Genomic DNA, 26,024 nt, shown 5'->3' with positions numbered 1-26,024 from the left:
GCAATCCAATTCCAAAAGCAAACCCGACCCAGCAAGACTCAGAAGTGCAATAAACAGCAATTGAGAGGAGACACAAACACCACACAGAACAAAACAAAAGTAGTGAAACAAAAATGAATATTATCAACAACAGTATCAATATTAGTTACAATTTCAACATAGCAGTGATTAAAAATCCCTCATTGACATTATCATTACACATTTAGTTTATGAGATGCGATGCAAGTGTAAGCCACTCTGACACTATTGTTCATTTTTTGTATTAATGTTTGTAATGATAATATCAATGAGGGATTTTTAATCACTGCTATGTTGAAATTGTAACTAATATTGATACTGTTGTTGATAATATTCATTTTTGTTTCACTACTTTTGTTTTGTTCTGTGTGGTGTTTGTGTCTCCTCTCAATTGCTCTGTTTATTGCACTTCTGAATGTTGCTGGCTCGGGTTTTGTTTTGAAATTGTATTGCATTATTATGGTATTGTTGTGTATTGTTTTCATTAAAAAAAATAAAAAATAAAATAAAAATAAAAATAAAAAAAATAAAAATAAAAATCGTTTTTGAATCGAGAATCGTGTTGAATTGAAAAAAAAAAATCGATTCCGAATCGAATCGTGACCCCAAGAATCGATTTTGAATCGAATCGTGGGACACCCAAAGATTCCCAGCCCTAATATATATATATATATTAGAGATGTCCGATAATATCGGTCTGCCGATAAATGCGTTAAAATGTAATATCGGAAATTATTGGTATCGTTTTTTTTTTAATTATCAGTATCGTTTTTTTTTTGTTTTGTTTTTTTTAAATTAAATCCACATAAAAAAACACAAGATACACTTACAATTAGTGCACCAAGCCAAAAAACCTCCCTCCCCCATTCACACTCATTCACACAAAAGGGTTGTTTCTTTCTGTTATTAATATTCTGCTTCCTACATTATATATCAATATATATCAATACAGTCTGCAAGGGATACAGTCCGTAAGCACACATGATTGTGCGTGCTGCTGCTCCACTAATAGTACTAACCTTTAACAGCTAATTTTACTAATTTTCATTCATTACTAGTTTCTATGTAACTGTTTTTATATTGTTGTACTTTCTTTTTTATTCAAGAAAATGTTTTTAATTTATTCATCTTATTTTATTTGATTCATTTTTTTTAAAAAGTACCTTATCTTCACCATACCTGGTTGTCCAAATTAGGCATAATAATGTGTTAATTCCACGACTGTATATATCGGTTGATATCGGTATCAGTTGATATCGGTATCGGTAATTAAAGAGTTGGACAATATCGGCATGAAGCCATTATCGGACATCCCTAATATATATATATACATATATATTAGAGATGTCCGATAATATCGGCCTGCCGATATTATTGGCCGATATATGCGTTAAAATGTAATATCGGAAATAATCGGTATTGGTTTTTTTATGATCTGTATCGTTTTTTTTAATTAAATCAACATAAAAAACACAAGATACACTTACAATTAGTGCACCAACCCAAAAAACCTCCCTCATTCACACTCATTCACACAAAAGGGTTGTTTCTTTCTGTTATTAATATTCTGCTTCCTACATTATATATCAATATATATCAATACAGTCTGCAAGGGATACAGTCCGTAAGCACACATGATTGTGCGTGCTGCTGCTCCACTAATAGTACTAACCTTTAACACTTCATTTTACTAATTTTCATTCATTACTAGTTTCTATGTAACTGTTTTTATATTGTTGTACTTTCTTTTTTATTCTAAAAAATGTTTTTAATTTATTTATCTTATTTTACAAATTTTTTTAAAAAGTACCTTATCTTCACCATACCTGGTTGTCCAAATTAGGCATAATAATGTGTTAATTCCACGACTGCATATATCGGTTGATATCGGTATCGGTTGATATCGGTATCGGTAATTAAAGAGTTGGACAATATCGGAATATCGGATATCGGCAAAAAGCCATTATCGGACATCCCTAATATATATATATATATATATATATATATATATATATATATATATATATATATATATATATATATATATATATATATATATATATATATATATATATATATATACATGTATGCAGTATGTTTTTTCTGTAACAAAAGGGCCACATAAAATGAAGTGGCAGGCCAAAAGTGGCCCCTGGGCCTTGAGCTTGACACCTGTTCCATAGGCCATAAAAAAAACCCCAATAAATATGGATATTGACCGATACAAAACACTTGTATGGTGATAAAGTTCTCAGTCATATACTGGGACATTTTGTTCCAACCAGCAGAGAGGTGTACCTAATCAAGTGGCCCGTTGCGTCACCTTTAAACTAACAAACGCGCCGCAGTTTTGCTTTTTTTGCCGCCTCTAATTCTGTCCGCCGTCTCTTGTCAGCTCGCATTTCTTCCTCCCTCCACTTTCATGTTTTATGGTTTGCCCTCTCTGCCGCTCGCTCGTCTGTCTCCTTGATTACTCCTCGCTCTCATCCGCACTCGCAACTGCCAACTTGAATTAGACCACCATCTCAGCCGCGCGCCCTAATGTGTGTGCGCGGAGACGGCACATGGCGTCCTCCGGGCGGCAAAATACTTTCATCACATCGTGTTTTCCCACTTTTTATGAGGGGAAAAGCACGCTTGAGAAAACACGGCGCGGTCTTACGGGGCAAACGCACACAAAGTTGTTGTTGTGTGACTCGACGACACAAGTTCAACTGCATCGACAGCTCGGACGCCGTCGCTTTGTTCTGGAAAAGAAGACAACAACAAAGAGGAAAAAAAGCGTGTGAAACGACATTTAATGATGCAAAATGGAAGTTACACTAGGTGTCAAATCCTCCAAATAGTGAGTCTTTTACTCCTTATTTGGAGAGTTTTGTGTACAAGTAACTGAAACAGGAAGTTTTAAGGGAAGTTTGTGTATTTTTCTTAAAAATGCCAAAAAAAACTGCACCACTGTTGTTTTTCTATGCTTGTAGTTTTTTTTTTTTACAGTGCATTACTGTAACATTTTAAAAAACAGTACAACTGTTATTTTACGGTAAAATTCTGGCGACTGAGCTGCTTTTTTTTTTTTTATTACGTAAAATCTATGGTTGCAGTTTTTACAGTGCATTACTGTGAAATGAAAAAAAACTATACGGTAAAATTCTGGCAACTGAGCTGACAGGTTTGTAACGTAAAATCTGCGTGTTTGGTTTTTACAGTGCATTACTGTAAAATGAAAAAAACTGTACAGCAAAAGTTTGTAACGTAAAATCAACGTGTTTTTTTTTTTACAGTGCATTACTGTAAAGCGAAAAAAAAAACTATACGGTAAAATTCTGGCAACCAAGCTGAGGTTTTTTTTTACGTAAACTGTACAGTTTACGGTTGTTGTTTTTTACAGTGCATTACTGTAACATTTTAAAAAACAGTACCACTGTTATTTTTACGGTAAAATTCTGGCGACTGAGCTGCCTTTTTTTTTTTTTATTAAGTTTGTAACGTAAAATCAACGTGTTTTTTATTTTTTTTATTTTTTTTACAGTGCATTACTGTAAAATGAAAAAAACTGTACAGCAAAAGTTTGTAACGTAAAATCAAGGTGTTTTTTTTGTTTGTTTTTTTACAGTGCATTACTGTAAAATGAAAAAAAACTATACGGTAAAATTATTTTTTGTAACGTAAAATCAATGTTTTGTTTTTTTTTTGTAACAAAATCTGCGTGTTTGGTTTTTACAGTGCATTACTGTAAAAGGAAAAAAACTGTACAGCAAAAGTTTGTAACGTAAAATCAACGTGTTTTTTTTGTTTGTTTTTTTACAGTGCATTACTGTAAAATGAAAAAAAACTATACGGTAAAATTATTTTTTGCAACGTAAAATCAACGTTTTTGTTTTGTTTTTTGTAACATAAAATCTGCGTGTTTGGTTTTTACAGTGCATTACTGTAAAATTATAAAAAATGTACAGCAAAAGTTTGTAACGTAAAATCAATGTGGTTTTTTTTTTTTTTTTTTTTACAGTGCATTACTGTAAAAAGACTAAACGGTAAAATTCTGCCAACTGAGCTGAGTTTTTTGTAACGTAAAATTTGAGGTTTGAGTTTTTTTTTTACAATGCATTGCTGGTAAAAAAAAAAGGTAAACAAATTGTAAGAACTTAATTTTTACGGTAAAATTCTGGCAACTGAGCTCACAGGTTTTTTTTTCCGTAAAATCTATAGTCCTTGGTTTTACAGTGTATTACTGTAAAATGAAACAAATGTACTACTTTTATTTTTACAGTAAAATTCTGGCAACTGAGCTGAGCTTTTTTAAATGTAAAATCTACAGTTTGTGTTTTTTTACAGTGCATTACTGTAAACTTAAACAAATTGTACCAACTGAATTTTTACGGTAAAATTCTGGCGACTGAGCTGCCTTTTTTTTTTATTACGTAAAATTTATGGTTGTAGTTTTTACAGTGCATTACTGTGAAATGAAAAAAAACTATACAGTAAAATTCTGGCAACTGAGCTGACAGGTTTTTAATGAAAATCTGCGTGTTTGGTTTTTACAGTGCATTACTGTAAAATTATAAAAACTGTACAGCAAAAGTTTGTAGCGTAAAATCAACGAGGTTTTTTTTGGGTTTTTTTTTACAGTGCATTACTGTAAAATGACTAAACGGTAAAATTCTGCCAACTGAGCGGAGTTTTTTGTAACGTAAAATTTGAGGTTTGAGTTTTTTTTTTACAATGCATTGCTGGTAAAAAAAAGGTAAACAAATTGTAAGAACTTAATTTTTACGGTAAAATTCTGGCAACTGAGCTCTAAGGTTTTTTTTTCCGTGAAATCTATAGCCCTTGGTTTTACAGTGTATTACTGTAAAATGAAACAAATGTACTACTTTTATTTTTACAGTAAAATTCTGGCAAATTCGGGACGCTTCACAAGACGCGTAAAAAGAAGTCCACCTTCCCATCCCTGGTAAATACAGGACCGCTTGTCTGGTTCTGACGGATGCATTCAATGCGGCTCGGTTTTTGCAGTACTCCCCCGGGAGCACAGGGTTACAAATTGAAAGCGACATTTCTTCAAACAGTTTGCTATCAAAGCACATGATGTTTTTTTTCTTTCTTTTCCGGTTCAGCACCACGCACGGCGGCTCCCTCCCCGGGGGGGCGACCGGCGAGGTGGCCTACTTTATCGGCGAGCCTGGCGGGCTCGGCGGTTAAACGGTTAACCAGCCTTAAGAGATGAGAAGGCCGTGGCTAATCCTGCCTCCAGGCGAGGTGCATTCATCTGTCAGGTGGAGCCGGTAAATCACGGCAATCAAGCTGTGCGCGCTCACACGCCGTCTTAAATTAAAGCGCCGCGTGGCGGATAAAGTGTCTCTTTTCCAGCGTGTGGATTTACAGCTGTTAGCGTCACAGCAGGCTTCTACGGCGCCACGGCGGGGCCGTCCAACACTCGCCTGCGTGGAGGCAATCCCCGATACATTTCAGTGCCTCACTTCGGGACGGGGTACCGAACTCTGTCGGTCACGTAAGATCAAACGGCGCCGCTTTTCTACGTCTTTGTTTCGCGTGACGTCACGTCCGGTTGCACGCTTGCCACGTCCGGTTCCAAACAACCAGTCAGTCAGGGCGGACTCTGCTCGACTCCCTGGCGGTAAAGTTGCTATTTTCAACAGCAACAAAGCAAGTACGCTTGGTAAAAAAACGCTCCGGACATGTCCTCTTTTGCGGGGGTGTCCGGGCGGGGTTTCTTAAATGCCTCAAATGTCCGGCATTTTTAATTAGGGTTGCGTGTATTTTCAACGTACGTCCAGGGTTAAGTTAAGAAGGGGTTAAAAAAAAAAAACTGAAGGTGCGCGCACGTAGCAACATTGGTGAGGGAGGGGCAGAGACACGGAGCGAGAGAGCTAGTGAGTGGAGAGAGACATGAGAACAAGAAATGCTGAAACGTAAATGCAACTTCACGGATGATTTGTGGGAAAAGTATTCGTGTTTTCGTCCTGGCCGTGACACATGGGAAGCAGAATGCACTGTGTGCAAAGCAGCAACGTATGTATCTGTGGCAAATAAAGGGGAAAACGATCTACAAGCACATATCCACACTACAAAGCACAAAACAGCTGTGCAGGGCGAGAGCTCGTCCGCTGTTTTTTGTTTGAATTTAATTAACTTGTTTTGAGGCATTATTTATGTTTGCACGTAGCAACATTGGTGAGGGAGGGGCAGAGACAGAGAGCGAGAGAGCTAGTGAGTGGAGAGAGACATGAGAACAAGAAATGCGGAAACGTAAATGCAACTTCACGGATGATTTGCGGGAAAAGTATTCGTGTTTTCGTCCTGGCCGTGACACATGGGAAGCAGAATGCACTGTGTGCAAAGCAGCAACGTATGTATCTGTGGCAAATAAAGGGGAAAACGATCTACAAGCACATATCCACACTACAAAGCACAAAACAGCTGTGCAGGGCGAGAGCTCGTCTGCTGTTTTTTGTTTGAATTTAATTAACTTGTTTTGAGGCATTATTTATGTTTGCACGTAGCAACATTGGTGAGGGAGGGGCAGAGACAGAGAGCGAGAGAGCTAGTGAGTGGAGAGAGACATGAGAACAAGAAATGCTGAAACGTAAATGCAACTTCACGGATGATTTGCGGGAAAAGTATTCGTGTTTTCGTCCTGGCCGTGACACATGGGAAGCAGAATGCACTGTGTGCAAAGCAGCAACGTATGTATCTGTGGCAAATAAAGGGGAAAACGATCTACAAGCACATATCCACACTACAAAGCACAAAACAGCTGTGCAGGGCGAGAGCTCGTCTGCTGTTTTTTGTTTGAATTTAATTAACTTGTTTTGTGGCATTATTTATGTTTACATTATATACAAGAGGTTATTTTGAATATTTCTACCTCTGCACTTTTTTTTCCAAAACTGTGAATGTTACAGAATATAAGTGTGACTTATTTTGTTATACTGTCAAGCAGTGTTGGCGTTAACACACTTTTTGTGTCTTTTTAACGCATTGAAATCAGAAAGGACGCAGATTATAAATGTTTTTTAATTTTTTTTTACCATTTGCGGCCCACAGCTAATGTTTTAAAGGCCCACGGCACATTCTAAAAATACTATTAAAATAAACAAAAACATAACAAAAGTGAAAAAAAAAAGCTTAAAGGTGAAATGTAATTTAGAAAAAGTTGCAATGTTGACTAATAAAACAAAGCTGTTTTTTTTTTCTTTCAAACGGTCATTGTTATGTTATTACGAATTATTGACCTATCCAAGGTTCCGATTACTTCACATCAAATATTCCACTTTGAAAAATGTTTTTGGTGGAAGATTTTGCATATTTTGTGTGTTTGCCATAAAAAACATAGTTTTGTTTGACAAAAAAGGGCGGGAAAAAAAACAAACAAAAAAATCAACATAAAAAAAACTAAAACATTTTGAAATGAGGAATAGATCCGTGGTTGATGTAGACTCGAGATTTAAGCGTTAAATATAAAATGTATGTATGCCCTGGCACACCATTATCATCATTTCATGACCCAAGCAAAACACTTTTTACACTTTTATACTGAAATAAATACACCTACAACTTATTAAATAAAAACATAGAAAAAACTAGCAGCAGCGGTAAAGTTTAGATCAGGGGTCACCAACCTTTTTGAAAGCAAGAGCTACTTCTTGGGTAGTGATTAATGCGAAGGGCTACCAGTTTGATACACACTTCAATAAATTGCCAGAAATAGCCAATTTGCTCAATTTACCTTTAACTCTATGTTATTATTAATAATTAATGATATTTACACTTAATTGAATGGTTTAAAAAAAAAAATGACAATTACATTTTGAAACATAGTTTATCTTCAATTTCGACTCTTTAAAATTCAAAATTCAACCGAAAAAAAAAGAAAGAAAAAAAGAGAAAAACTAGCTTATTCGAATCTTTTTGAAAAATATTTCACAAATATTCTTCGTCGAAAAAACAGAAACTAAAATGAAGAATTAAATTAAAATATATTTATTATTCTTTACAATAAAAAAATAAATTTACTTGAACATTGATTTAAATTGTCAGGAAAGAAGAGGAAGGAATTTAAAAGGTAAAAAGGTATATGTGTTTAAAAATCCTTAAATCATTTTTAAGGTTGTATTTTTTTCTCTAAAATTGTCTTTCTGAAAGTTATTAGAAGCAAAGTAAAAAAATTAATGAATTTATTTAAACAAGTGAAGACCAAGTCTTTAAAATATTTTCTTGGATTTTCAAATTCTATTTGAGTTTTGTCTCTCTTAGAATTAAAAATGTCGAGCAAAGCGAGGCCTGCTTGCTAGTAAATAAATAACATTTAAAAAATAGAGGCAGCTCACTGGTAAGTGCTGCTATTTGAGCTATTTTTAGAACAGGCCAGCGGGCTACTCATCTGGTCCTTACGGGCTACCTGGTGCCCGCGGGCACCGCGTTGGTGACCCCTGGTTTAGATCCATGAAGGAAAGAAGAAAGTGAATGAATGTTTATAACTGAATACATTTACATATGTATACACATTTGTTTTCTTTTGTATTATCTTTTTTAATGAATGAAGTAACGTTTATGACAACCTTTTTCCAAAACACAACATAGAATGTGAGATATAACAGGATAATGCATACATTTGTCATTTGTTTTCAAAATGCTTACAAAAAAGTGGGACCCCAAAAATTTACTGTGGGACCCCATTTTTATGACTTGATGGGGTCCCTGGGACCCCATTTAGAAAATTCGTAGCGCCAACACTGCTGTCAACAGAGGAGAAAAAATGCTTTATTTAAAAAAATATGGTCAGCCTAACGTAAAGTAAGGCTCCATTTTTTCAAAAATGCGCTAGCTTGATGCTAATTGTGTGAATGCTCCGAAACATTCACACTTAGACTTAGACTTCCTTTTTAGTGTCATTCAAATTTGAACTTTACAGTACAGATAAGAACGACATTTCGTTACATTAGCTCATGGTAGTGCAGGATAAAAAAGCAATAAGGTGCATATATAAATAAATAAATAGTTTACTGTACAGATAAATATATTGCACTTTTTCCACATGCGTCCACGTTTATGGATGTACACTACCGTTCAAAAGTTTGGGGTCACCCAAACAATTTAGTGGAATAGCCTTCATTTCTAAGAACAAGAATAGACTGTCGAGTTTCCGATGAAAGTTCTCTTTTTCTGGCCATTTTGAGCGTTTAATTGACCCCACAAATGTGATGCTCCAGAAACTCAATCTGCTCAAAGGAAGGTCCGTTTTGTAGCTTCTGTAACGAGCTAAAGTGTTTTCAGATGTGTGAACATGATTGCACAAGGATTTTCTAATCATCAATTAGCCTTCTGAGCCAATGAGCAAACACATTGTACCATTAGAACACTGGAGTGATAGTTGCTGGAAATGGGCCTCTATACACCTATGTAGATATTGCACCAAAAAGCAGACATTTGCAGCTAGAATAGTCATTTAGCACATTAGCAATGTATAGAGTGTATTTCTTTAAAGTTAAGACTAGTTTAAAGTAGAGATGTCCGATAATATTGGTCTGCCGATATTATCGGCCGATAAATGCGTTAAAATGTAATATCGGAAATTATCGGTTTCGTTTTTTTTATTTTCAGTATCGTTGTTTTTTTATTTTTTATTTAATTTATTTTTTTTAATTAAATCCACATAAAAAACACAAGATACAGTTACAATTAGTGCACCAACCCAAAAAACCTCCCTCCCCCATTTACACTCATTCCCACAAAAGGGTTGTTTCTTTCTGTTATTAATATTCTGCTTCCTACATTATATATCAATATATATCAATACAGTCTGCAAGGGATACAGTCCGTAAGCACACATGATTGTGCGTGCTGCTGCTCCACTAATAGTACTAACCTTTAACAGTTAATTTTCATTCATTACTAGTTTCTATGTAACTGTTTTTATATTGTTGTACTTTCTTTTTTATTCAAGAATTTTTTTTTAATTTATTTATCTTATTTTACTAATTTTTTTAAAAAGTACCTTATCTTCACCATACCTGGTTGTCCAAATTAGGCATAATAATGTGTTAATTCCACGACTGTATGTATCGGTTGATATCGGTATCGGTTGATATCGGTATCGGTAATTAAAGAGTTGGACAATATCGGCATATCGGATATCGGCAAAAAGCCATTATCGGACATCCCTAGTTTAAAGTTATCTTCATTGAAAAGTACAGTGCTTTTCCTTCAAAAATAAGGACATTTCAATGTGACCCCAAACTTTTGAACGGTAGTGTATGTTATATTGTCTTTTTTATTCCAGCGAGTTAATCCATTTTGGGGGTAATTGAGGAGACTATTATGATGCGTTCAAGAGTCTTACGGCCTGAGGGAAGAAGCTGTTACAGAACCAAAATTAATCTATTTATTCAACTTCTTCTTCTCCAGATTTTGGCGCGCTCTACCTTCCACATTTTTCACCCCATTCAAAACGTTCCGACTTCAAACTGTTCAGCCTATTCGGGAATCGCGGGCTTTCAACCATGACGAATTCCAAAAATTCCCAGATTTCCCAGAATTCCCGGCTTTCCGGGACATTTGTCCCATTCAAAATTAATTGGCCATTTTTCAAACTTCCACTATTTCCACATTTTTCAACCTATTCAAGTTATTCCATCCTGGAAATTTAAAGGCCTACTGAAATAATTTTTTTTTTATTTAAACGGGCATATCAGATCCATTCTATGTGTCATACTTGATCATTTCGCGATATTGCCATATTTTTGCTGAAAGGATTTAGTAGAGAACAACGACGATAAAGTTCGCAAGTTTTGGTCTCTGATAAAAAAAAGCCTTGCCTGTACCGGAAGTAGCGTGACGTAGTCAGTTGTTCACCTCCTCATATTTTCCTATTGTTTTCAACGCAGCTAGAGCGATTCGGACCGAGAAAGCGACGATTACCCCATTAATTTGAGCGAGGATGAAAGATTCGTGGATGAGGAACGTTAGAGTGACGGACTACAATGCAGTGCAGGACGTATCTTTTTTCGCTCTGACCGTAACTTAGGTACAAGCTGGCTCATTGGATTCCACACTCTCTCCTTTTTCTATTGTGGATCACGGATTTGTATTTTAAACCACCTGGGATACTATATCCTCTTGAAAATGAGAGTCGAGAACACGAAATGGACATTCACAGTGACTTTTATCTCCACGACAATACATCGGCGAAGCTCTTTAGCTACTGGGCTAACGTGATAGCATCGGGCTCAAATGCAGATAGAAACAAAATAAATAAACCCCTGACTGGAAGGATAGACAGAAGATCAACAATACTATTAAACCATGGACATGTAACTACACGGTTAATAATTCTCAGCCTGGCAAAGCTTAACAATGCTGTTGCTAACGAAACTGAAGCTAACTTAGCAACCGGACCTCACAGAGCTATGATAAAAACATTAGCGCTCCACCTACGCCAGCCAGCCCTCATCTGCTCATCAACACCCGTGCTCACCTGCGTTCCAGCGATCGACGGCGCGACGAAGGACTTCACCCGATCACAGATGCGGTCGGCGGCTAGCGGCGGCTAGCGGCGGATAGCGCGTCTGCTATCCAAGTAAGTCCTCCTTGTTGTGTTGCTACAGCCAGCCACTAATACACCGATCCCACCTACAACTTTCTTCTTTGCAGTTTTCATTGTTCATTAAACAAATTGCAACAGATTCACCAACACAGATGTCCAGAATACTGTGGAATTATGCGATGAAAACAGAGCTAATTTGTATTGTTTTCAATGGCGTACCGATACTCCTGTTTTACTGGCTACGTCACGCGCATACGTCATCATCCAAAGGAGTTTTTCAACCGGAAGTTTAGCGGGAAATTTAAAATGTCACTTTATAAGTTAACCCGGCCGTATTGGCATGTGTTGCAATGTTAAGATTTCATCATTGATATATAAACTATCAGACTGCGTGGTCGCTAGTAGTGGCTTTCAGTAGGCCTTTAAACTACCTCTTTTCCAAGTTCCAGAATTCCTGCTCTTCCAAAGCTCTATTTCCACCCTTTTTTCTGGCGACTACTCTGTTAGAATAATTACGTGTAAGTTATCACCCAACTCTTACGCTTAAAGGCCGTTGCTATAGTTATTATCAATCGTGCTGAAGTTGTACTTTTCTATCCGTGCAAAGGGACAACTTTCAATCTTGGATTGCAGTCGTCTCTTATCAGTGTTTGTGTACAGAACATCGAGTACCGTGACGCAGACAGAGCAGAGACAGGGCGATATCACGAGTGTCAGCACATTTCCATTTCTGAATAATCATATATTGTGTCTAACTGGGGCTGCTGAAATGACCCCCCCGCCCCCTTCCTTCAGCAGCAGCCTCAGTGATGTAACCAGGGACCTCCCGAATAAATAGAGGAGCACGTGGGCTGTGCCTCAGAGCGTAGTTTGGAACTGTAACTGAGTGTACAGCCCAATACGTCTCTCCTCATGAGTAAAATTTAACTCTGTCTCTGCCTGATTCCTTGCTTCTTGTCTGTTTAATAGATGTCATCAGTGTTTGAACCTGACATGTTTGGACTGTCATCTGCAGTCTTCTTCAGAAGGGTCACCTGACCACTGTGACATAAAAGAAGAACAAGATAGGAAAAAAAGAAAGTAGTAGTATCGACTAGATTCGCTCCTGTACTTGGTATCATTACGGCGGATGTCAGGTGTAGATCCACCTATGGCGTTTGTTTACATTGTGACGCCGGTGAGCTATTGTATCCTCCTACGGTGTGTAGTGAAGCATGTTTAGCTATTCCTCGTCCTCCAGTGATAATGATACTTGTAAGAAACATACTTTATTTGTTTTAAAGCATCTCTTCCTGAGGGTGTTTCAGTGTTATAACTTCACCTTTATCTTTACTTTTTACACCAAAATGCGTCCATTCTCCCTTTTCTGTCTGCACACTGTGTCTGCTTGTAAGTACTCTGTGTGTGTGCGCTGCCGAACATGCTCCTCTGCTCCAAAAACCAGCAATGTCACCACGCGCCATCATGCCTGTAAAAAGAATAATATGGCAACAGAGTATAGTACAGTTTTTTGGTGCATTAGTACCGCTATACTATACTAGTACCGATATACCGTACAACCCTACAATTTGCAAATTCATGGTATCAAAAATCAACTATTATTCAAAACCATTTTTTAGCAATTGAAGAGCAATTGACACTTGACAAGAGGGAGTGCAAACATCTCGCAGCAGATATTAAAAATGAGAAGGCTTCCTAGTGGTTCTGGCTGTAGACTTGAGGCTGCAAGATTAAAGAGCGACTTGCATGGAAAACATTAAACGCCTCCCCGGTTGCCACAGAAACGTCAAGTCTTGAATGTATAACCTTTTGGCTGAAGGCACTTGCCACCCGCACAGATGGAGTAAGACCACGGTTAAATGGGTTTTTTTTCCGTCTGTGGCTGCAAAGAAGTCGCCGTTTTATTAACATAGAGCAGTGGTCACCAGCCTTTTTGATCCCAACATGTCTGCTCTTGACCTCCCTGCTCCCTCTTTAAATAGTCATACCTATTTAAAGAGTCATGCCTGTTTAAATACAAATATTTATGTTGTTAATAGTAGATAGTAGGGTTGTCACGATACCAATATTTTAGTACCAATACCAAAGAGTATTTATATAGATACTTTTCGATATTTTTCTAAATAAAGGGGACCGCAAAAAATGTCATTATTGTCTTTATTTGAACAAAAAATGTTAGTGTACATCAGGGGTCACCAACGCGGTGCCCGCGGGCACCAGGTAGCCCGTAAGGACCAGATGAGTAGCCCGCTGGCCTGTTCTAAAAATAGCTCAAATAGCAGCACTTACCAGTGAGCTGCCTCTATTTTTTAAATTGTATTTATTTACTAGCAAGCTGGTCTCGCTTTGCCCGACATTTTTAATTCTAAGAGAGACAAAACTCAAATAGAATTTGAAAATCCAAGAAAATATTTTAAAGACTTGGTCTTCACTTGTTTAAATAAATTCATATTTTTTTTTACTTTGCTTCTTATAACTTTCAGAAAGACAATTTTAGAGAAAAAATACAACCTTAAAAATGATTTTAGGATTTTTAAACACATATACCTTTTTACCTTTTAAATTCCTTCCTCTTCTTTCCTGACAATTTAAATCAATGTTCAAGTAAATTTATTTTTTTTATTGTAAAGAATAATAAATACATTTTAATTTAATTCTTCATTTTAGCTTCTGTTTTTTCGAAGAAGAATATTTGTGAAATATTTCTTTAAACTTATTATGATTAAAATTCAAAAAAAATATTCTGGCAAATCTAGAAAATCTGTAGAATCAAATTTAAATCTTATTTCAAAGTCTTTTGAATTTCTTTTAAAATTTTTGTTCTGGAAAATCTAGAAGAAATAATGATTTGTCTTTGTTAGAAATATAGCTTGGTCCAATTTGTTATATATTCTAACAAAGTGTAGATTGGATTTTAACCTATTTAAAACATGTCATCAAAATCCTAAAATTAATCTTAATCAGGAAAAATTACTAATGACAATCCATAAATTCTTTTTTTAATTTTTTCAAAAAGATTTGAATTACCGTAGCTAGTTTTTCTCTCCTTTTTTTCGGTTGAATTTTGAATTTTAAAGAGTCGAAATTGAAGATAAACTATGTTTCAAAATTTAATTGTCATTTTTTTTCGTGTTTTCTCCTCTTTTAAACCGTTCAATTGAGTGTAAATATCATTAAATATTAATAATAACATAGAGTTAAAGGTAAATTGAGCAAATTGGCTATTTCTGGCAATTTATTTAAGTGTGTATCAAACTGGTAGCCCTTCGCATTAATCAGTACCCAGGAAGTAGCTCTTGGTTTCAAAAAGGTTGGTGACCCCTGGTGTACATGAAACATATGTTTATTATTGTCATTTAGTCCTTAAATAAAATAGTGAACATACTAGACAACTTGTCTTTTAGTAATAAGTAAACAAACAAAGACTCCTAATTAGTCCGCTGACATATGCAGTAACATATTGTGTCATTTATACACCTATTATTTTGTACACTTTATGAGGGACAAACTGTAAAAATTGATTATTAATCTACTTGTTCATTTACTGTTAATATCTGCTTATTTTCTCTTTTAACATGTTCTATCTACACTTCTGTTAAAATGTAATAATCACTTATTCTGCTCTTCTTTGATATTTTACATTAGTTTTGGATGATACCACACATTTAAGTATGGATCCGATACCAAGTAGTTACAGGATCATACATTGGTCATATTCAAAGTCCTCATTTGTCCAGGGACGCATTTACTGACTTTATAAACATAATATGAATTTAAAAAAATGAAAACATATTTTGTGATGCTAAAAAATATCGATGTAATCATAGAAGAATCGACTAGATACGCTCTTGTACTTGGTATCATTACAGTGGATGTCAGGTGTAGATCCACCCATGGCATTTGTTTACATTGTGACGCCGGTGAGCTATTGTATCCTCCTACGGTGTGTAGTGAAGCATGTTTAGCTATTCCTTGTCCTCCAGTGATAATAACACTTGTAAGAAACTTACTTTATTTGTCACCATGGAGACAAGGATTAGTGATTTAGAAGTAGCTAAAACACTGTGGATGGATGTTAGCCGCTAGCTAGCTAGCCATGTCTTAAAGCAGCTCTTCCTGAGGGTGTTTCAGTGTTATAACTTCACCTTTATCGTCACTTTTTACACCAAAATGCGTCCATTCTCCCTTTTCTGTCTACACACTGTGTCTGCTTGTGTCTACTCTGTGTGTGTGCACTGCCGAACATGCTCCTCTGCTCGTAAAAGCAGCAATGTCACGACATAACGTCATGCCCGAAAACCGGTACTTTTCAAACAGAGTATAGTACTGTTTTGGATTCATTAGTACCATGATACTATACTAGTACCGGTATGCCATACAACCCCAGTCTTAATTTTAGCATGAATAATTATATTTTATCTATTCTATTTTAATAAAATTAGAAAATAACTATTCAAATAACATATTTTGTTTTTTCCCCGCATAGAAAATGTTGTTTAAAGATTGTACAACATCATTAGGATGCTTAATTTAAAATTGTAAGTTGAATAATGCTTGTTTTCAGAATAAAATACTTATTTCTACCTTAAAAGTCCTGATAATGTCTTGGTATACAAATCTTATTTTGGGATGTCTTGTCGGGTAAAATGAACTAGCTGTACAGACAGATCATCTCACTACTTTTTACTATTTTTTGTCTTAAATCGAGTCTTTTTATTTGATCATTTGTCAGCTCTTTTTCGCAGTCAGTCTGTTACGGTGCCGCACTGTTGCGGAGATGCGGAAGGCAGCGTGCAGGTAAAACTACTGTATTTTCCGGACCGAATTTGAGAAGAAAACTAACTTTTTCTATATATATGCCGCACCGGATATTGTAAATGTCTATTTACATACCTTAATTGTTTCCTAATGGTGTCTGTAACACGGCAGTAAAACGGCTGATCAAACAAAACAGAAGTCATCGAAGCTAGCTCTCCAATCAGCTAAACAGAATCAATAACTCCGCGGTGAAGTTTTGGTGAATTCAATGATAAATTTGTGGAACTAAAACAATACAAAAATAACACTAACACAGACACACGTAAATGTGTTAGCATATTATCTAATGCTAACGACGCCAGCCTCTTTAAATTACCATAGCACGGACAAATGTGCATGAAAACACTTCTGCAGACATCACACCTGGGGCGGGTTTGGTAAGTATGAATTGTTTTAGTCAAATTGTGTTCCTTGGAGTGATGAATGAAGAATCCGTACCAGGAAAAACGTTATGGACGGTTTTTACTTTCGCAAAACTGCGAACTCGTCCAAAAGATGGCGCCGTAGCAAAAACAATAGCGCACCGTTCCAGTCCTCTGCTTGGGTTTAATGGAAAGTATTGATCACAAAACATTACGGCAATAAATTAATCTCAGTGTTTTATAAGCCGCAGGGTCCAAAGCGTAGGAAAAAAAAGGAGTGGCTTGTAGTTCGGAATTTACGGTGCATTTAATATTGAGGAATAAAAAAAAGGAGTGCCAAAAAAACTAAAAACCAGTGCAACAAGGTATGCACAGAAAGCATGCATGCAAACATGAACCACTGAACGGCGAGACTGGCATATAAAGCCTTCTGATTAGTGATCAGCGACAGGTGTAGTCAATCAGCACTGCTAGCAGTGAGTGCCTAGCAAAGGAGGAAAGGAGCAGATATAACAACTAAACACAAAAAAAAAACATAGACAAGTCAAGGCTTTGACTTGAAAGTGATCTTTTTTTTAAAAACTGTAGTGATTTGTCCGAAGCTTAAACAGCAACAAAAGTGAGTTTAGTACAAAAAAGTTAATTTACCCTTAGTCAAAAGTGCAAGTCGGATTGAGTTATTGTCTCCCTGCAGACAAACAAAACGTCCTCCGGAGGACACACAACAAAAACAATCTCTTAGAGTCCTGGCCTCCTGGCCATTTTATCTGTTTCTTCGTGCGTCACTGTTTTGCTGCCTTCGACCTGTCTGTTCCATAACAACCTCGAATCTCTTAGTCATACTCAGACAATCAAACCATTCTGTAGACTGGTCGGCACGACCTCATATTTAACTCCGTCCCACATCTGGTCCATTCAATGGTTCAGAACAGAAGAGAAATTGAAACGAGCAGACATTCTCAATAGACACGAAATATAGTTCAAAGGTCAGAAATTCCACTACAAAACAAACTCTTTCAGAAAGCAAAGTCAGACTGACCTGGGATGTTGAGATATGAAGACCTTGGAGAGGATCTTGTGAGCCAAAAGATGCCAACAATGTCAGCGTGTGACTTCACGGTGGAGATGAAGCAGCTTTGACTGCCTGCTTCCACGTCTTCATCTGCCCTCACAACGACACCTTCTAGGTCCTTCTGCTACTTCCTGATTGTTGGCAAGGCAACTTTATTTGTATAGCACTTTTCATACACAAGGCAGACTCAAAGTGCTTCACAGACAACAAAGTGAAATGAAAGAAAATAAAAGCAAAATTAAAATGCAGACAATAAAAATAAAAACAGTGCGGACGTCAAATGTTAAAAGATTTAGCTGAAAGTTAAGGTGAACATAAAAGTCTTCAGTCTAGTTTTAAAAGTAGTCAGAGTTGGGGAAAGTCTGACATCTTCAGGAAGTTTCTTCCAGCTATTTGTTGCATAGTGACTGAATGATGCTCTCCCTTCATTTGACTTTACTCTGGGAACCGCTAACAGATTGGTCTCAGAAGATCTTAGTGATCTAGAGGGCTTATATAGTGGGAGCATATCAGTAATATACTAGACCATGTAGTGATTTATATGTGAGCAGGAGGATTTTCAAATCAATTCTCTGATGTACAGGGAGCCAATGTAAGGATTTAAGAATTGCTATAATGTGCTCACATTTTTTGGTCTTTGTTAGAACTCTAGCAGCAGCGTTCTGAACAAGCTGTAGCTGCCTGACAGTGTTTTTGGGAAGACCTGCAAGGAGACCATTACAATAGTCTAGCCTACTGGTGATAAAGGCATGTACAAGTTGTTCTAAGTCTTGAGCTGACATGAGCCCTCTAAGTTTTGTTACATTTTTGAGGTGATAGTAGGCCGATTTTGTTACTGATTTGATGTGACTGTCGAAATGTAAATCAGATTCTAAAATAACCCCAAGATTTCTGGCTTTATTTGAGGTTTTCAGGGACAGTGATTGAAGGTGTTGGATGACTTTAAACCTTTCTTTTTTAGCACCAAAAACAATTATCTCAGTTTTATCTTCATTTAGTTGTAGGACATGTTGGCACATCCAGTGTTTGACTTGCTCAATGCACTGGCACAGAAGATCTATGGGGCGATAGTCATTTGGTGATAGCGCTACATAGATTTGGGCGTCATCGGCATAGCAATGATGGTCAATGTTATTATTTTGCATGATTTGTCCTAGTGGGAGCATATAGATGTTAAAAGATGTGTCTTGAAGGCGACACTTGAACCCCTACAATCACAAGACCATCAATGAAGGTGATCATTGAATGGTCATCATCAAAGGGAGCTGATTTATTGACAACATCCCACATGTCCATGAGGAGGCTTTGGTCTTCCAAAGGTCACCAATCTGTGTGCCGACGACCACATGCAGACTCCTATGATCTAACTCACTTTTTCAGCAGGCAAGCTACTTTTTAAATGACCAAGTCGAGGTGATCTACCACATATATATATATATATATATATATATGTATATATATATATACATATATATATATATATATATATATGTATATATATATATACATATATATATATATATATATATATATATATATATATATGTATATATATATATACATATATATATATATATATATATATATATGTATATATATATATATATATATATATATATACATATATATACATATATATATATATATATATATATATATATATATATATATATATATATACACACACATATATATATACATACATACAAATATATATATATATATATATATATATATATATACACACATATATATATACATACATACAAATATATATATATATATATATATACACATATATATACATATATATATGTATATATATATATATATATACACACACATATATATATACATACATACAAATATATATATATATACATACAAATATATATATATATATATATATATATATATATATATATATATATACATATATATATATATATATATATATATATATATACATATATATATATATATATATATATATACACACTACCGTTCAAAAGTTTGGGGTGACATTGAAATGTCCTTATTTTTGAAGGAAAAGCACTGTACTTTTCAATGAAGATAACTTTAAACTAGTCTTAACTTTAAAGAAATACACTCTATACATTGCTAATGTGGTAAATGACTATTCTAGCTGCAAATGTCTGCTTTTTGGTGCAATATCTACATAGGTGTATAGAGGCCCATTTCCAGCAACTATCACTCCAGTGTTCTAATGGTACAATGTGTTTGCTCATTGGCTCAGAAGGCTAATTGATGATTAGAAAACCCTTGTGCAATCATGTTCACACATCTGAAAACACTTTAGCTCGTTACAGAAGCTACAAAACTGACCCTCCTTTGAGCAGATTGAGTTTCTGGAGCATCACATTTGTGGGGTCAATTAAACGCTCAAAATGGCCAGAAAAAGGGAACTTTCATCTGAAACTCGACAGTCTATTCTTGTTCTTAGACATGAAGGCTATTCCACTAAATTGTTTGGGTGACCCCAAACTTTTGAACGATAGTGTATATATAATAATAATAATAATACCTGGGATTTATATAGCGCTTTTCTAAATACCCAAAGTCGCTTTACACGTGTGTGTGGGGGGGGGGGGGGGGGGAGGGGGACGACACACACACACCTTCTCATTTCAATGCGTTTTCTTTATTTTCCTGACTATTTACATTGTAGATTGTTACTGAAGGCATCAAATATGACACCTGTGAAGTGAAGACCTTTTCAGGTGACTACCTCTTGAAGCTCATGGAGAGAATGCCAAGAGTGTGCAAAGCAGTAATCAGAGCAAAGGGTGGCTACTTTGAAGAAACTAGAATATAAAACATGTTTTCAGTTATTTCACCTTTAGTACGTAAGTCCACATGTGTTCATTCATAGTTTTGATGTGACAATCTACAATGTAAATAGTCATGGAAATAAAGATTGTATGAGAAAGTGTGTCCAAACTTGTGGCCTGCACTGTATATACAAACCAGGTTATTAATGTATTTATTGCACTTATTAAATATTTGATCCACTCAACATGCAGTGCACTTTGCTTGATAAAACAAAAGTGCATATTATTGTTGACGTGTGTGCAACACTAAACCATCTGACCTCTGTGCCTTCTAGCTTTCTCCACTCAGATCTAGGCTGCTATATCTATGCACTCTCAATGCAAACCTATAAAAGAGTGATGAGGATGCATTGCCTGCAAGGGCTGCATGCCAAAGTAGTTGAATCCAATATGTCAGTGTGCAAAGTAGGACAGCTAGTGGGTAACACGCCCCCTCAAAAAGAACTCAACATAAAACATTATCAAACTTCAAAAAAAAAAATAAAGGAAAAAGAAACTGACAATAAAAGAGCAGACTTTATGTGGGGCGTCAATGTAGAGCAACACTTTCATCTTCCGGCACAAAACATTTGGATCGTATTCTAAAATAGAATTCATAAATATCAAGAAATATTTGGAGCAGTAAAAATAACCAAAAGCTTTATAAAAAATGTTGTATTGATTGACATTCATTACATAATATGTGTCATATCATATGTTATTATTGACATAAAGAATCAGTCTTATATGGCTGTCCTGATATACCTTTTCACTTCTGATATGATACTGGTATCCATCTGTGTCAGGTTCCAACACTGATGACATCTATTAAACGAGACAAGAAGCAAGGAATTAAACAGAGACAGAATTAAATTTGGCTCAATTGAGGAGAGCGCCTGGACACTGTACCCTTGTAGTGTCTCACCACGCTCTGGCGAAAGATTGTACGCCTCCTCTTTTATTTGGACTTTCCCTGATTACATGGCAACAGCTGTTTCTAAGGGACGGGGGTCGTAAACGGCCATCGTCTTTGGTTACAACAGTTCAAAGAGAAGGTCGTAAAACAGTTCAAAGAAGCGGTCGCCTTGAGGGGAGTCGGGCCCTGCTTCCTCCCCGCTTTGTAGTTCTTGGGTCAAGACAATATCTTTCAATTGATTACGATACACGAAAGAAACAGAACACCTTCATGTTGCTTCCCATCCTACACAGTGGAGTTTTACAAGCCTTCTGCTTGGTAGGATTAAAGACAGCTTTTGTCTGCTCGCCGGGAACTCATTGAAACACAAAGTTTTGTGATAACTTAAGATACAATTATTCTGACAATCTGATATCAACACAAAGTGCACACTTGTGTGATTATGTAATGTGGAATTTGGGTAAAGGTTTGATCAAGTGAAATGAGTCCAACAAAGAACAATGGTGGGTATGAAAAACACTAACCTATTTATTATTTACTGTCTGTAATGGTGCTCATTTATTTCCAACATGTGTACATGTACAAAACCCTCTTGACAAAATTGGTGCAGTTCAGCTAAATTTGTTGGTTTTCTGACATGGACTTGTTTCTTCAGCATTGTCTACATGTTTAAGTCAGGACTTTGGGAAGGCCATACTAAAACCTTCATTCTAGCCTGATTTAGCCATTCCTTTACCACTTTTGAGGTGTGTTTGGGGTCATTGTCCTGTTGGAACACCCAACTGCGCCCAAGACCCAACCTCCGGGCTGATGATTTTAGCTTGCCCTGAAGAATTTGGAGGTAATCCTCCTTTTTCTTTGTCCCATTTACTCTCTGTAAAGCACCACTTCTGTTAGAATAATTATGTGTAAGTCATCACAAAAGTTTCCATTTTCGGAATCTTCCGGCGAGCAGACAGAGGCTGTCTTTGTTGCACCAAGCCAAAGGCCTGTAAAATTCCATTGTGTACGATGGGAGGAGACGGGAGGGGTTATCTAATGCGATCCAAGACCTGCCCAAGCTCGATCCAGGACCAGCCCAAGCCCGAGGCATCTTTTTCTTTTGTGTTAAAGTGACCGAAAACAAGAGCTGTTTACATACCCCCCATTCCTTTAGAAACAGCTGTTGTTATGTAAACAGGGAAAGTCCAAATAAAAAGAGGTGGCGAATAGGGATGTCCGATAATGGCTTTTTGCCGATATCCGATATTCCGATATTGTCCAACTCTTTAATTACCGATACCGATATCAACCGATACCGATATCAACCGATATATGCAGTCGTGGAATTAACACATTATTATGCCTAATTTGGACAACCAGGTATGGTGAAGATAAGGTACTTTTTAAAAAAATTAGTAAAATAAGATAAATAAATAAAAAACATTTTCTTGAATAAAAAAGAAAGTACAACAATATAAAAACAGTTACATAGAAACTAGTAATGAATGAAAATTAGTAAAATGAAGTGTTAAAGGTTAGTACTATTAGTGGAGCAGCAGCACGCACAATCATGTGTGCTTACGGACTGTATCCCTTGCAGACTGTATTGATATATATTGATATATAATGTAGGAAGCAGAATATTAATAACAGAAAGAAACAACCCTTTTGTGTGAATGAGTGTAAATGGGGGAGGGAGGTTTTTTGGGTTGGTGCACTAATTGTAAGTGTATCTTGTGTTTTTTATGTGGATTTAATTTTAAAAAATAAAAAATAAAAAAATAAAAATAAAAACAAAAAACGATACCGATAATAAAAAAACCGATACCGATAATTTCCGATATTACATTTTAACGCATATATCGGCCATCTCTAGTGGCGAACAATCTTTCGCCAGAGCGTGCTGAGACACTGTCCGAGGGTACAGTGTCCAGGCGTCTCTCCTCAAATTGAGCCAAATTGAATTCTGTCTCCATTTAATTCTTTGCTTCTTGTCTTGTTTAATAGATGTCATCTGTGTTTGAACCTGACAAGTTCCACTGGCAGCAAGACAGGCCCAGAGCATAATACTACCACCACCATGCTTGACGGTAGGGATGGTGTTCCTGGGATTAAAGGCCCTACCTTTTCTCCTCCAAACATATTGCTGGGTGTTGTGGCCAATCTGACCACAGAACTTTCCTCCAGAAGGTCCTGTCTTTGTCCGTGTGATGTCAGATTAACGGTTGAGTTACTATCGTTGGCCACCAGATGGAGACTGTGTGGTTGTGCTGGTTATTTGTATATGATATGAACGCTCCAGGTCATATTGCGGGCTAAGCGCCGCATTCTGGCCATAGTTTGGACACTCTTGGAGTAGATGTTGCTTTGTAAACATCTGCCAATGGCTCAGAACCAACACCTAATTTAAAGTTACGGTGTGATTCCAATCACTTGTGAGGCGCGAGTGAGACATTTGCTATTTCCCAGCAGACACAAACGCATCATTGGCTCCACTTGAGGCCATAAACACAATGGAGACGCTCAGGCCTCATTTTGTTGAGTGGGAGGCAGTGGCTGAAGGAGAGCGGGGGGGAAGCTGAGGCTGTTTGCCTTCCACCGTTACTCACCCTGATGGCTTTGCCCTCCGAGGTGAGGCGGACATCTTCAATCTTCCGCCGCCGTCTCATCCATTACCGCCGCCGGTGGCTTGTAAGCTGCCAGCCTGCAGGGAGGGAGGCACAAATTAATGGCGGGGGGGGTGTGGGGGGACCTGAGTTACGCATCAAAGTTTTCAGAAGTTGCACACGAGGCGACAGCTCCCGCACCTGACCTGCTTTAAAAAAAAATGCTGAGTTGTCTCCGTCAAAAGGAGACGGCTTGTTTGCGACGGGAGCGCTAACAACGTGCCGCGCGCACGCCCACTCGCTCTCCGTCTTCGCGGCGCGCGAATATGATTAAAACCTTTCTGTGGGTGACGGCAGCCTGGGGAAGGAGTGGGTGTGCGCATGCGAGCGCTCGCACACAACAGGCGGCGGATTGAAGGCGAACGGCGCGTCTTATAATTAAACACATGAGCTGCCAAGTCGCTTTTTCCTTTCTCGCCGCTCTCTCCTTCCGCGTTCATCCCGAGGATGTTGACGACGGCGACGCATTAAGCGTGTGAAAAGTCGACTCTGGATGGCTCCGATGTTTGCATTGCTAATGTTATGTTTATGCTCCCATGTCAGGGACGGCATCGGCGCACAATCCAGGCCCGACTAGCTACACGGGCTGCCATAGAAAGTTAGTTTCTTTTTTTACATTACTCCAAAAATGTCAAGTTGTACACTGCAAAAAGTGAAATCTAAGTAAGATTAAATATCTCAAATAAGGGTGATATTTGCTTATTTTCTGTTTGATAAGATAATTCTTCTCACTAAGCAGATTTGATGTTAGAGTGTTTTACTTGTTTTAAGTGTTTTGGTCCTAAATGATCTCAGTAAGATATTACAGCTTGTTGCTGAGATTTGATGAGCTATATTGAGTAAAACATGCTTGAAACTATTTTTGTCCAAATGTCCAAAACACACCCAGCAATGGTGCACAGGAAGGCAGGGAAGAAGAGGGGGAAAAGGCGGCCAAAATGGTCAAAAGTCCCAATTTTGTCCAAAATACCTCCCCGGGTTCCAGTCCCACGAGTGCCGCCGCAGGCCGCACAAGTCCCGGGATGCAAAAAATGTCTAAAACGCACCCAGCAAAGTCCCACGGGAAGTGGGGGAGAAAAGTGAGAAAAGTCGTCAAAAGTCCCCAAAAATATTCAAAATACCTACCAAGGTTCGAGTCCCACAAGTCCCAGGATGCCCAAAATGTCCATAACACACCCAGCCGAGTCCCATGGGGAGGGGAGTGGATAAAAGTTGCAAAAGTTGGCAAAAGTCCCAAAAATGTTCTAAATACCTACCCAGGTTGGAGTCCCACATGGAACGAACCCGGGGTGTGATTTTTGAACATTTTACCGACTTTTCTCACTTTTCTCCCCGCCTTCCCGTGGGACTTGGACAATTTGGGCATCCCGGCCGGCGGCGGGACTTGTGGGACTCGAACCTGGGTAGGTATTTTGAACATTTTTGGGACTTTTGCTGACTTTTCCAACTTTTATCCCCCCCCCCCTCCCCCGTGGGACTCGGCTGGGTGTGTTATGGACATGTTGGGCATCCCGGGACTTGTGCGGCCATACATAAGATTTTATGTTAGAGTGTTTTACTTGTTTTAAGGGTTTTGGTCCTAAAAGATCTCAGTAAGATATTACAGCTTGTTGCTGAGATGTGATGACCTATACTGAGTAAAAAACTAGAATATCAAGTTGCAAAGCTGTGTCATCAACACTCGCAAGTATAAAACTACTTTTTTAAAGTAAGAGTTTCTTATTTCAAGCATGAAATAAAAAATCATGACTTTGACACACACTTTGGCCCTGTGATGAGGTGGCGACTTGTCCAGG

At 37.2% G+C, this 26,024-nt stretch overlaps 1 long non-coding RNA gene across 3 annotated transcripts in view; it reads right to left on the bottom strand.

Moving 5' to 3' along the window:
- Positions 1 to 26,024, bottom strand: part of LOC133644250 (uncharacterized) — an 88,589-nt gene that overhangs the window by 5,026 nt on the left and 57,539 nt on the right. For 2 of the 3 annotated variants that reach the window (XR_009824746.1, XR_009824747.1), the window contains 2 exons: positions 24,172 to 24,266; positions 17,801 to 17,964 (listed from right to left, as the gene is read on the bottom strand). This is a non-coding gene — a long non-coding RNA (uncharacterized LOC133644250). Of the gene's footprint in view, positions 1 to 12,920; positions 13,050 to 17,800; positions 17,965 to 24,171; positions 24,267 to 26,024 lie in introns of those variants that run through there. The other variant, XR_009824748.1, reaches the window with a different exon arrangement.

Source organism: Entelurus aequoreus, linkage group LG27 (genome assembly GCF_033978785.1).
Source record: "Entelurus aequoreus isolate RoL-2023_Sb linkage group LG27, RoL_Eaeq_v1.1, whole genome shotgun sequence".
Classification (NCBI taxonomy): Eukaryota; Metazoa; Chordata; class Actinopteri; order Syngnathiformes; family Syngnathidae; genus Entelurus; species Entelurus aequoreus.
Note: the sequence above shows the minus strand (reverse complement) of the source record. Positions and strands in the feature narration are given on the sequence as shown.